Raw genomic sequence first — 14,828 nt, 5'->3', positions numbered from 1 at the left:
GTACCTTTATTTTTTCACAAACCCGAATACTTTTGCAACGATGGAGTGCAATTTTATTTTATGTTGCTTCTCTTACAACTTTCAATCTGTGCTTTGGACAGCAAGCTTTCCATTTATATTTTTCGAAAATACATACATACATATATATATTCCTGAAAAGTAAAATATCTATTAGAGAACAAGAAAAGCAAGTAATTTTGGATCAGGGTTACGAGTTTTTAAATCAAAATGTCTCAACATCGGAATTAAAAATTGAAAATTTATTTTTTTGTCCAGACGTTTGGTATTAAAATTGTAAGTTTTTATTTTCTAATTTAATAGTAAAAATAGAATATTTAACTTTTAATTCGAGAATAAAAATAAATAATTGATGAACATAAACCGTTTAAATGTGCAGGCATATTCAAGATGATGGCTCTGTGCGAGCTCTTCATCAAAATGGTAAAACTTGCAAACTCGATAAATGTAAATTCTAAAAGAATTTCCTTGTTTGATGCTTAATTATGTGTTTGGGATTAAACAGTTTTTAATACCGTATTTAACACAATTTTTCCTTAGTTTATTGTATTTGTTATTAAAATTTTAAATTATTTTTAATTAAGATATTGGGTTTAAAAGATAAATTACAAATGTTAATTCAATTATTTTTTTAATTGCATTATACGCCTGTTTTGGATGTACGAGTATAATTAAATTGCGGCATAAATTCTTGAATATGATATTTGTATAAAAATCAGTTTGAGTATATTATATTATGTAAATAAATCAGACATTTGTTTTACTACTACAATTACTATGTAGAGATTTGCCTTTTACGTTGGGCACAATGTTGCATGCATTAGTATGACTTAACAACGCCACCGATACTGCACGGGCTGAAATTCCTTTGGAATAACAATTTGGTGTAATTTTGAGATCAATGTCCAATCGATGCAGTAACAGCACAGTCCTATTGCTTATTGATTGTTTTATCATGTAAAAGGCAGTCGATTAATTCCATGTGAATTCAAAAAGCGCTTTGGAAAAGTCGATAATCTTTCATCGGGGAAAAAGTGTTAAGCGTGAATCCATGTTTCTTTCCTTTTTGATTGATGAAAACTAATTCACTTAATTTCATTTTAAAGTCATTCGGAACAAGTTCACGAATTTAAGCAATCTTTTCTGACCTGATATCTGAGAGGAGAAGAAAATGCAACGAAATTCAAATGACATCGGAATATGCTGGGACAATATTTTATCAAAACACGAAATTCGCAATTTTCTATTGTCAACAAAATTGGCGGAGCAGTAGCTTAACTTTAAAAATAATAATTTCAGATCATTTTGATAAAACATTATGCAACTTTGGCATTATTCTAATTAAGGTTAAGGTAAGTGCTTTAAGGCAAGATCAAAGACTTTATTTGTGGCGCAATCTCAACAAAGGCCAAAATTATAATACATAGGAACGCAGTCTATGCTCACAGCGGGGTTTTGATTCACTTAAAAATGTCACTTTTGAGTTTTCTAACTTAACGCGGTTTTGAATATTTAAAAAAAAAGAGGGAGTAGTTAGCGTATTTACAGGCAGACGGACGTGGCTGCATTAAGCTCAGACAAACTCACTATATCCTCTTTAGGGTATACAAATATTGCAAATTTAGCGTTTCCTTTATTGTATACTCAAAACTTGTTTTTTTTTTTTTTTGAAAATAAACACCTGATTCTGCGTTGCCAGCCAGAATTTAATTTCGTTTAATTTTTTTTGGAGCCGCGGCTCTTATTTCAGGTTATGACAGTTGCTCTGCGCTTTGATCATTTGCTTTGGTTACGGTGACATATAGAAGGTCTATTTATGTTCAATGTATTCATATAATTAGTATATTCTTTCAAGCACATGAAAAGAGAAGTATACCAATCTTTTTTCTAAATAAATAGAAAACCGCTTTGTCCAACAAACCATACATACCATGAGCAAGCAAGTAAGTCGTCTCCTGTAGACTTTTTTTGTGGATCAGGACATTCTCATTGCAACGTATTATTCGAACCGAAAGTGTGTTTAATGGCATTTATAAACCGCAATTTCTAAAATCTCAAAACAGAGAGTATAAATAACCGTCCATTTATACCATACATTGGTAATTAGTTCGTTTCCGAATCCTAAAATCACAATGTACATGAGTTATTTCACTCCACTGTAGCTGACTATATACTTATGTTGCTCTGAAAATAGTCAAAGATTTTGAAAGCGCTTCTCGTCTAATCAAATGTAATTGAGTAAATTGCTATATACTCGTACTCGCTCATGCAAAGTTTTCAAGCTCCTAATGAAATTTGGCTTTCGGTGAACGACGTCACTTCTTATTGTGTGGCGCTGAGGAGGTTTCGTATACAAAAGCCCGTTTGTTGATATACACAAGTATATAAATTCATATGTTTAAATGTATGTAGCAATGTGGAAAATTAGATTTAAGTGACCGAGGCCGGCTGCTCGAATCTTAATTAAGCTAGTGAGAATTTGAGCATCGTATGTGTCGTACATACTTACATACGTTGGCAAAGTCAACATTTAAATGCGACTTCAAGGTCATATTTGTTTGTTTACGACAATGTTTGTTAGCATATAAGTATGTAGATATAGATTGGCTTTTTATGCGCTCTGCTAAGTAACAATAAATATTTAAAATATAACAGAGCCATTCCTTCCAGGCAATTTGATTATTCCACACCCACGTCTGTGTGGACAAAACTAAGGGGGTGACACCTATTTTTATGTTTATGGGTTTTTAATTTAATGCATGCATAGGTATGTATGTATACATATTTCATCCCTGGTCTTAATAAGTATAATTCACAAGAGACCAAATAGGTAAGTTGCTCATAAAGCGTATTACTTGGTACTTGGAATGCGGAATGGAGTTAAGAAAAAATCAAAGGTAAGGGATATTTTATTCCATTTCAATGTTTTGAACGCATTGAGACAATAAAAGAAAGAGCTTTTTTCGTTTGACCCAGATTATACTTATGTATTGTATATGTGCGGCATTTGTATATTTTACTAAGGCTTAAACAGTTATGATCCCATTTTGACAAATTTTTGATCACAGGTGCATATTTTAAATACACTATCCCCATACCATATCCATTGGTGCTTCATTTTCATACTAAAAAATGAATTAATCAAATGAAATTTAATATTGTGTTATATGGAATATGAAGAAAATATCATATACCAAATTTGGTCGATATCGGTTAAGAGGGTCCTGAGAAATGGACATGGACATCATAGCAACATGTTGCAAGAGTATAAAAAGCGATGAATGTAAAACATAATTGGGAACACATGTGTAATCTTGTAAGTATGAACATATTTTTTTAATGGTGTGATTATAACTAAACTAAGCCGTGTCCCCACATACCAGTATATGCATATCTTTCTATCACTTGTTATCCGCAAAAAATTGTTGTTTGTTGCGGTCAATTACACTACGAAAAACCGTTTCATAACATCGTCGGGAATGATAAGAAAGCGTAAATATTTTATAGCTTTGGAATTTATTGATCACAAAGCCAACAAATGAAATTTGGTGTGACTTCGGTTGCAAAAAATGTCACTACACATACATGTGTAAGTATGTATATGCATACAAACACACATTAACTGGAAGAAATACATTAATTTCTCGTTAAAGCTCAGTAATTGCTTAAAAATATTTAATTACTCATCCAGCACGAATCAGCCAATATGCACAAACATTCATATGTTTTGAGTTGCTGTAGAACTCACACACACTTTTGCATACTCATTGTTTTGGCTTATTTGTATGCGTAAATAAGTACGTGTGTCATGATCAGAATAGCGTCTAATCGCCAACTCTCCATATTGGTGTCCGAGAGCAAATCTTGTTTGGCGATTTGTTCCATTGCGCTGTATTTGGCATAGCGAATGCATCACGGCAACAGCAAACGTGGCATGAATCATAACATAGTGTACATACACAGAAACATACATACAGTTTGCGACAAAACTGAAGCACAGAATCCACCTTGCTGCTATTTAAATGAGTAGAATCATAAAGTAATCAATAAAATTACATTTTTTTATTATTATGACTTTCATTGATCTTTTTAAATAAATAAAAGTTAAACAAGCTAACTTATTAAAAAAAGATAAACATTCTTGTATGAAAAACTCTGGTGCGGCAAAACTAGAGCACCTGACTATGATTTCGAACTGTATACATTAATTCTTTGCCAACGGTTTTTATTGATCAGCAAATGTTGGCTATGTGTAAATGAGTGCATATTCAGTTGTAATTCGTTTTTCAATGAGGTTGTTACATACATATATACATACATATGTACATATCAGTTCGATATAAGTGTCAAAGCTCGACTCGCGTCTGCTTGGGGTTAAGCTTACAACAAAAATTAGTTCCGTTTGTTATACAAATTGATACTTATTTGTTTCCTACCTATACCTACATACCTTTGTACACATATGTATGTATGTATGTATATGTTATTTTTATTTAAATAATGTATTTATTATTTGTTCTATATTGAGGGAAGAGTTTAAATTGCTGAAATTGGTAGGTAATCGGTTAAACCTTTTAACTTTTATATCGTTCTATTACAAAATTACGATTTTCAATATGTACACGTACGTTAGGGATCGTCTCAGTGCGGAACGTTGTTGTTTAACGGATAGTATATACTATAATAAACATTCTCTCAAATTTTAAAATAGAAATTCAAATTATTATGGTCGCTATAGCGTTTCTTGTAGAAAGGAAACAAAGTAGGGAACATAGTGACGCCAATCTTAACGCGTTTTTCTCAGCATGATGTTTTTCAAAACGGTTTCCAGTCTCAAAGGCAGAGTTGTAAAGATATCCAGTTCCAACTTGGAGAGAACATTGTTAACGTCATTCGCTATCGCGCTATGAAGCCTTTAATATTTTTTGAAATCTTCATATTGTTTTCTACGAAAAACTGCCGAAAAAAGGGCAATATTCAATACTTTTTTGCAAACCGCCGCCATTTTATCAAATTTCAAAAAATAAAACCTTCCATTGTGCGATTGCGACTTTCCTACAGATTAATAATCTTTTTGAAATTTTTGTTTTAGACCAAAATTACGGGCGCAATCGTGGACACCGTACAGGATATTTTTTTTACGTGTCATTTCAACAATTTATTATACTATTATGCACCCAATAAATAAACATAAAAAAAAATATTTCGTATTCTTCATGAATGTATTTACGAGTACTTATAAAAAAGATCGGACTGATTAGTTAATTTCAATATTTATAAAAAACGCGAAAATCAGTGATTTTTCGGGGGGTCACTCTGAGACGATCCCTTAATGCTTGTTATTTTATGCCAAAAATGTTTAGAGATTCAGAGATTCTTTTAGTAGTCGAACTCAGGCATTCATTTTGACAAATAATCACCCGGCGATTGTAATTACATTCCCCGGGTAAATGATATTTCAAAAAAATAAATGTATTTTGCTAAGTTGGTAGGACTGCCCTTAATTACTACACGAAATATGAGCGCGATCTGTCAACCAGTTTGTTTATAGCAGCTGCTTGTGTCGGTACACCTCAGTAGTGCGTTGCGATTTTTACATTGGATAAAAATATCAAAGAAAAAATTTGTCTTAAGGGGGTATTCTGGTCTAGAAATTTAAAAAAATTGACATTTTTTTTTATATTTTCAAAGTTTAACCATTCAAGAATATGTGTACAAGAGGATTTTTCAAAATTCAAATTATTTTCGGAGATATAGGCATTTTTCTGACCCGGCATCCAAACTGATTCGGCCGGAACTAATCGAACAAACGACTTTACGCGAAACTTTAAACGCGTTTTTCTCAAAACTGACTTTTTCGGAACGATACCCACGATTTCTCAGGTTCTACTGGACCGATTTACTCATTTTTATAGAATCTTCTTTATAGGCTTGTCTATGGTTCGAACTAGTCCCATCCCCAAATTTTTATTTTTATTATTTTTAAAAAATTCGAAATAGTCAGAAAAAGTGATGAAAAAAATCTTTTTTTTTCAGGCAGCCGCCATTTTGTGAAAAAAATGTTTTCCCACTTTTCCGTAGTTCCGGCCATTGTGACATTATTCTAGATTAATAATCTTTTTTTTTGGTTTCAGATAACTAGGAGGGTTGAAATCATGGGTATGGTCACGTGGAAATTTTTAGAGACCCCGCACTTCGTCAGCTCATAAATTTTGAAATTTTTGTACTCTTCTAAAATTAACAAATAACTAATAAAAAATGGATAGTAAAAATATTAATTGCCTTTTTTTACGACACTTTAAAAATTACCTGAAATTCATGCTTCTAGACCAGAATACCCCCTTAAATTTTTGTATTTCTAACAAAATTTCGTGATTCAGTTTTATCAATCAAAAACACAAGCCTGCGAGTGGTACAAAGCCTTCAAAGACGATCGAGAGATAGTTGAAGACATGCCTCGTTCTGGACGACCTTCGACCTCTTCAACTGATGATAATATTAATCAAGAAAAAACGTTAACTTCGGCTGCACCGAAGCTAATATACCCTTCAGAGGTGCATTTCTTTTAGTAATTATGTGTTCAGTTTGTATGGAAGCTATACGCTATAGTAATCCGATCTGAACAATTTTTTCGGAGATTATATTATTATCTTAAGCAGTAATCCATGTCAAATTTCGTGAAGATACCACGTCAAATGCAAAAGTTTTCCATACAAGCCCTTGATTCCGATCATTTGGTTTGTATGGCAGCTATATGCTATAGTGAGCCGATCTGAACAATTCCTTCGGAGATTACATTGTTGCCTTAGAGAGTAATCTATACCAAATTTTGTGAAGATACACTGTCAAATGCAAAAGTTTCCATACAAGAACTTGATTCCGATGGATCAGTTTATATGGCAGCTATATGTTATAGTAGTCCGATGTCGCATTTCCGACAAATGAGCAGCTTCTTGAAGGGAAAATGACGTTTTCAAAATTTCAAAACGATATATTAAGAACTGAGCGACTAGTTCGTATATATACAGACGGACAGACAGACGAACATGGCTAAATCGACTCAGCACAACATACTGATCATTTATATATGTATATACTTTATAGGGTCTCCGACACTTCCTTCTGGGTGTTACAAACTTCGGGACAAACTTAATATACCCTGTTCAGGGTATAAAAAGTGAAGGATATTGTGTTTGAAAATCGTCAGGAAAGTGTTAGAGAGATGGCAAGTGAGCTCGACACCTCTCGCGAGACCATTCGAATGATTTTGGTGGATAATTTGAGTATGAAACGCGTCCTTTTTTTCAAAAAAGTACCGAAAACTGGTCTCTTCGTACATAGTGATCATGAGAATTCCGATGCCACATTCATGGAAAGCATTATAACTGCCGATGAGACATGGGTTTATGAATTTGACAGCAAACAAGTCAACAATCATCGGAATGGAGGGAAAAGATGAGACGAAACCAAAACAAGTGAAAAAGAGCTAAGTTCGGGTGCAACCGAACATTTTATACTCTTGCAACTTGCAAGAATCAAAGCCATTTTATATAGACATATACTCTATAAAACTCATACACTGACCGACAAATTCGGAATAAGATTTGGCGGAAAAACGAAAGCATTATTTGTAATACCATGTGGAAGTTTTGGTAGTATCGAACCGATTTTATCTATTAACTATTATCATGCCACATACTAAAAAAATGTTCTCTGGGTTTCAATTATGTACCACACATACAATCACTAATCATATGGAGCAAAGTCATCCGGATGTTTGAAAATCCTGGTAATAGTTATATGGGGGGTAGGTCAAGTTTTCGCCCAATTATATCTATTTTGGCCACAAAGATATACTGTTATGAGTAAAACAAGTTCTGCAAATTAAATTGAAATCTCTCAAATCGGTCAATACCAATATCCAGAATAAAGTCACCTGCAAGTTCTAAAATCATTATATTAGGTATATGGGGGCTTAGGGAAGTATTCACCCGATTCAACCCATTTTGAGTATTGCCAGGAAAGGATTCTCTCTGAATTTCAGTTGTACCTACATATATCTCACTTATTGACCGATATTTTCGGTCAAAAATCAACAACAGATACTGCGTCCACATATTCGGTACCTAGGGGCTTGAACAGTTTTGCTTGGATTTAGGCAATTTTTGGTCAAAAGGAATTGTTAGTGCAAAATTGTATCTTGTTACATTGAGTATTTCCTGATTTGTGTACTGGAAAGTGAAAAAATCAAGTGGATTTATTTATGGGAGGTAGGCGTGGTTTAATTCCGATTTCTCCCATTTTTGTACTGTGACATAGAAATATGAAAAAAATGCTATGTACTAATTTAGTCGAAATCGGTCGGTTGGATCCCGAGATATGTGATTTCACCAAAAAGTGGGCGGTGCCACGCCCATTGTCTAATTTAAAGCCTTCTAATATCATCTTGGAGGTAAAATTTTATGTATCTATATTTTTTACTCAAGTTATAGCTTGCACGGACAGATGGACGAACAGACAGTCAACCGTTTTTCAACTTTTCTTGTCTTCCTGATTATTCATATACATATACATATGTATGTATATAACCCTATATCTACCTCACTTAGTTTTAGGTGATACGTACAACTGTTAGGTGAACAAAACTATTATACTCTGTAGCAACAGGTTGCATGAGTATAAAAATCACGGCAAAGCCGCTCAAAAATCAACATTGTGCTGTTTTTTCGATATTTGTGGTTTGATGCATCATGAATTAATTTCGGAGGGATCAATAAAGAGTTCTATTTGGTCGTATTGACGCGTTTGGGTGAGAACATCCATCGAAAACGGCAGAAAATTGTGGAAGAACAATTCATGTATTTTACACGTTTTCAGTCGATCGAAGAGATAAAACAAAATTCGTTGAAGGAGCTGAAGGCCATCTCAAAAAGTGCTTACGAAAAGTTTTCAAGGACTGAAAAAATCGTTTGGATAGGTGGCGATTATTTTGAAGGCGACAAAATAAATATTGATGAATAATTAAATACTTTGTATTTTATTGCCAATTTCTGGCTACTTTTTTATCACAATATATACATATGTACTTGTATATCAGACTTCGTGGTATTTCATTGACTATAGTATGATAGCATGTGTTATTTATTCAATGAGTGAGCCCTTACTTAATTATTTAAATACATATGTATAATTCCGTTATTATAAAAATTACCTCAGTGTTAAAATAAATTATTAATACTTATGATATATGTACATATAAAACGAATATAAAATCTAATAATTCAAAATGAAATTTTATAAAGTAGGTTTGATGCGAATAGTTGAGGATGTCTCTCCAATAATATTATACATCTTAATTTCAGGGACCCAAGGGAGCACTTCCAATAGGTCAAAAAACTAGGCTTTTCAGCAAAAATTGTTTTGTGTAATAAGTAATTACAATACATCCATTACAATTTTACATGAAACATACATATGCTTAAACGAAGAATACCATAAGATGAAAGGTTTTATATGTTTTGTAGTTAATACTATCCTTCCAAAGATATTTGACTTTCCGACAGTTATAAAATTTAATTGTCAGACAATCGGTTTATGAGGAATTTGATTGTTAAATTGCTGATACCAAATGGCTTGTTTATATGAAAACTATGTGACATTGGCCACCTAATGGCTTTGAGTGGATGGTTCCACTTCCTATATCATCGACCTCTGTGCATGCTTGACACAATTGAAAGTTCAAGCCTAGTAAGAAACAGCTGGTTCTCCACTTCCAAAACGGCTTAAAAAAGAGGTCCACCATTGACGCACTAAACAATTTCGTTGACACTGCGAAATCCGCAGTAAGTGGCAAGCGATGAAAAAGCGACAAAAAAATATTGCGCCCTCATTGCCCTGGAAGTGAAGAATGCATTAACTCAGTGGGCAAACATAATCAAAGTTCTGTATGTACGTATTCCTTATAATAGTATCTTATCAAAGTATCCTAAACAAACAATCATCAAAACAACATTATCTTGGAACAAAAGAAGTGCACTATCAGTACAACAAACAATAACAACCCAAATAGTTATTTACTAGTAAACAACTCTCATAGTATATGTATGTAAGTATTTATGTAAACAAAACCACACAAACAATATATTATATCTAAGCAAATTAACAACTAGTAATAAGTAAACATACTAGTTGGTATAAATAGAAGTAAGAGCCATGTAATAGTTAGTCTTAAGAGTATTAATAAAGAGTACACATTTCGGTGCAGCTCAAAAATATATTCTTTTGACTCATTTTTACCTCATGTAAAAATTAACTCGCGCTCCTCAATATCTTATGAAAATTACTATGGATTATTTTTTAACAGGCGGCTATTATTAGCTAATTATGAAGGCATCAAGAGCTACTCTATTTCTAGTGGAGTACCGTAGAGCTCGGTTCTAGGACCCCTTCTATGGAACCTAATGTATGATAGGGTGTAAGGAGACACCAACTCAAAGAACCAACTCAAAGCAGTTAAATTGCATACGCAGGCGACCTTATTTTGCCAGCAGTGGTTAAACACCTAGATAACCACCGGAGCAAATACAATAAGTGCATAAACGGTTGTTGTTGTTGTTGTTTTAACGGAAATTCAATCCCCGTTGGGATGGTAAATGTCATTTGTCATTTGTGTTGTCGTCGATGTCATCTAACGGTAGGCCCAGGAAACGTGCTGTTTCGACGGGGTCGGACCAAAGGGAGGAGGGTGTTAGATGAGTGGGGTTCGTAGGGCATGCAAAGAGCTGGTCAGTGTCATGCGGAGACTCATTGCATGCAGGACATACATTCGGTATGTCAGGGTCTATTCTGGATAAGTAGGAGTTTAACCTGCTACAGTATCCAGAACGGAGTTGCGCAAGGGTCACACGCGTTTCTCGCGGCAGCTGGAACACTTCGTCTGCTATGGGTGGTGGTTTGACGCCAAGAACGCCATTCACGGGAAGGGAGTCGGTGAAGGTGTTGATGGCTCCGCTGTGAATGGCGGTCAGTACCTGTCGAAAGTTAGTTGCGTTCGAAGTCCGGTCGGCGTACTGTACGATGTCGTCGACGTAGTCCAGGAATGACCTTTTGATGCTCCTAGGAGGCGGTTCCGCTCCAAGCAGATGGCTGCAGGGGTGATTTCTGCATAAACGGTCTGCGCCAAAGGTTCTCCTCAATGATTTTAGAACTGGCTGAACAAATAAGTACTAGAAAAGTGGAAGAATAGGGGAATGTGAGATTCTTTCACAGCCACAACTAAGGCATCTGCGAGTAATAATATACTCAAGGCCCCAAATTTAAGGATCACGTGGAATACACTGTAGATATCTATAGGAGCCAAAAGAGAAGAGAGAGTAAAAAGCTTATCTATATGGCAGCAGCGGTGACAAACCTCACACGAAGAACGTTGGACAGAATGGGGACCTGGATTTCCACCTAACCCAAATACTAAGTGATCATGGGTGATTTAGAAGCTACCTGTACAGATTCCAGCACATTAGTCCGACTTGCATCTATTCTTTTATTGCCCTCGCTTTTTATGTACAAAGAAAAAACTTTAAACTACACTCGGTGGTAGTTTTACGGTGGAAAATTCGACGACACACATGTGTCAGTCCACTGAGATACTGAAACATATAGAACTGATTAGGCGTCCGTCGGTCCGTGCCATAGAGGAGACTTAAATGTCTTATCACTGTACGAAGTAGTACATAATCAGGTGGTTCCGTGAGAGAGTCTGGAGTTGGGAGTAGGTCAGTTTTAGTGAATTGAAGTTCTGCACTCCGGTTTCACCCTACTTTAAAAAAAGATTTAAGCGGCTTCTTCTATGGCACACGGCCAACGAACATAAAAGTAACCTTTTTGCAGATGAAAAAATTTTTTTTCTTGAAGAAGTTTTTAATACGCAAAACGATAAAATCTACTCAAAAGTGCAAAACAGATTATTCCAAGACGTGATAAAGTAGTTAAGCAATACAGTATTCGATGTCGAAACCACTCAGCAGTGGCTTAAAAGCAATATGTCTGGTCTCATAGCTGCTGATGATTAGCCAACTGGGAGTTCATACATACATACATATATGAATCTATTGAACTACGTTTCATATATTGATCAATATAATATACCATATACATATGTATATAATCAATATATTTTCAAAGTTGTGCATTTATTAGGTTTGGAGTTGTAATGGAAAAGTAAAATAATTTAAGCATGGTTTAAAGAGAAAAAGGCTTTTTTAAATTATACTATTCTATAAGTACAGTTTTTAATAATAATTCGACGCTGGCGCCACCCCTACCTCTATATACTTCGCCTAAATGCAAGTCAAGAGTTTACATAAGGGGGTACTCTCATGTGAACGCATACATTTTACCACTTTTTAGGAAAATTTTTTTATGCGACAACAAAATTCAATCATTTTAATTTTTTAATAAATTTTTATTTGTATTTTGAAATGAACAAAAAAATTTTTTTTTTCGTTTTTTACATTTTTAATATATTTTATTTTATTTATTTTATTTTTTTATTTTATTTTATTTAAATCAAAGTAGTTCCCAACAAAAAAGGTATTTCACTGGTCATGGTGATAGCGGCTGTTCATGTTGTCTGAAATAAAAAAATTGAATGGATTATTATTCAGTAGTTCTGCGGCTATTGTCCCTACCAAATACAATCAATTTCGTTAAAGAAAAGGTCGAACTTAAAACAAAAGTCACGAGAATGTTGTTTTTTTCGTTAAAAATCGTTAAAAAAAAATATGAAAATATTTTCGAAAATAAACAATTCTGGTAGGGACGATAACTATAAATGACTAGAAGAACATATGTAAATTTTAAAGCAATCGGTTGAATACTTTTTTTTTAAGACCATGACAGTTTCAGAAAATGATGATTCGAGAAAAATGCAGACTTGCCATGGCGCCTGGTAGTCAGTCGCTTACGACACGTCGGCGACTATGAGCTGTAACTTATCAAATACTATGAATTTCAGTCTGAATTTTTCACAGCATGTTTTCAATAGGTCTTACTGTCAAAATATACAAAAAAAATCGATTTTTCGAAGTGATTACATGAGAATACCCCCATAATTAGGATGAGCAAATAAAAATGAATTATACTACATACATATATATATATATATACATACATAATACAAATGCATCTACATACATGAATTTGTTCGTTTGGTAAATTAAATTAAATTAAATGTTAGTAAAAATTTTGGGTTGTGGATAAAATGGAAGGAAACACCAAAATTACCTAAAAATCTGTTAGATTTATTTCTTTTTGTATACAATTAACTTTTCCATTTTGAATTGCTAAACTTCTTCGACTTATAAACTGCAAATGTCAGATTCCACCCAAAAATAGGTTCGAATTTATATTTCATTGTAACGTATTTGGAATATATGTATGTACATACTTATATCATGGTGATGTGTAGTTTTCACTGGTTTAAATTTATTAAGCACAAATTATGTAATCCTCTTGCTGCTGGTCTGTCAACCTTTGGGTTGTGGATAAATTATTTGGCGTTATCTTCGATGCCACTTGCAAAACGACCAAAATTACCTAAAAATCTGTTATCTAACGATTTATTTCTTTATACTTGTATACGAAATTGCATGTAAACAAATTCTGCTGTAACGGAAAAATCCGGTTTGAATTGCTAAACTTACGTCTGCAGACATTGATGAATACAAAGCACATACATATGTATGTATGTACATATGTATGTATAACAAATATACTGGTAGCAGTCGTTTGACCACTCTGATCGCCCCATCGCCCACGCCCATATTGTCTGATGTTCTTTAGATTCGAAACTTTTTTTTTGACTATTGATGTAAGAAATCTTTTATATAGTATGTATATATATTATATATAGTGTATATTTAAGTGTACAATGCGTATAAACATACATATGCACGGAAGTAAGTAATGAGGTGTTACTTTAATAAAAATTTAAAGAAAAAAATAATATGTATATATGTATGTATATAATAATATTTATTTATTTTAATATGACCTGTAAATAAATTTACAGACATTCTAGGAAAACAAAGGGAGCCAGTTTCCCTGGCTTAGGCATTCGTCCCGATATAATAATAACATAGTATATAAGAATGTAAGAGTCAAATCGGGATCTCTGTAGCTTTTATTGCATCCCAACGGACGCAAATGAGATGCTCCATAACCGCAAGATACATTTAAATAAAAACTTAATTTGTGAGCTTTGTAACCACCGAAATAAGTTCACCTGATCTGACAATCTTAAATGTTGTATGAACATATTCGGAAAAGGAAGGTTGCTTTCTCACTGACAATAATCCTGTTTTAACTTTTTAGGCAATAAGAGATGGTAACGACATAGCGCGACACATTTGTGAGTATTTATTTTTTGGATGTGGGTATATCCTTGATGCGAATTGAAACTGCATTGCATTGTAATTTTATATAATTGCGAAATGATTTCCTCAAAAACTCGTTAAAATGAAAAATGCCGTCATGAACACCCACGTAGGGCCGCTGGAAGTAATGAAGAAAAAAATGCCGTCGAGTATTTAGTATAATACGAGCTCACAAGTGTACATATGTACGTGCTTAGGTGTTTATAAGGTGCGTGTATGCCGCAGTCGATATTTGTACATTTGCTCGCCTTCAGTACGAATTGTGTATATACATATATGAATGAATATGTACATATGTTTGTAATTGCATATTGTCATTTGTAAACGAATAAATACGTGTTTCAGCCGGTTTTGAAACGTTCGTAGGTTGTTGAGCGA

The sequence above is a fragment of the Bactrocera neohumeralis genome, chromosome 4 (genome assembly GCF_024586455.1).
Source record: "Bactrocera neohumeralis isolate Rockhampton chromosome 4, APGP_CSIRO_Bneo_wtdbg2-racon-allhic-juicebox.fasta_v2, whole genome shotgun sequence".
Taxonomy (NCBI): domain Eukaryota; kingdom Metazoa; phylum Arthropoda; class Insecta; order Diptera; family Tephritidae; genus Bactrocera; species Bactrocera neohumeralis.
This window is presented reverse-complemented; position numbering follows the sequence as displayed.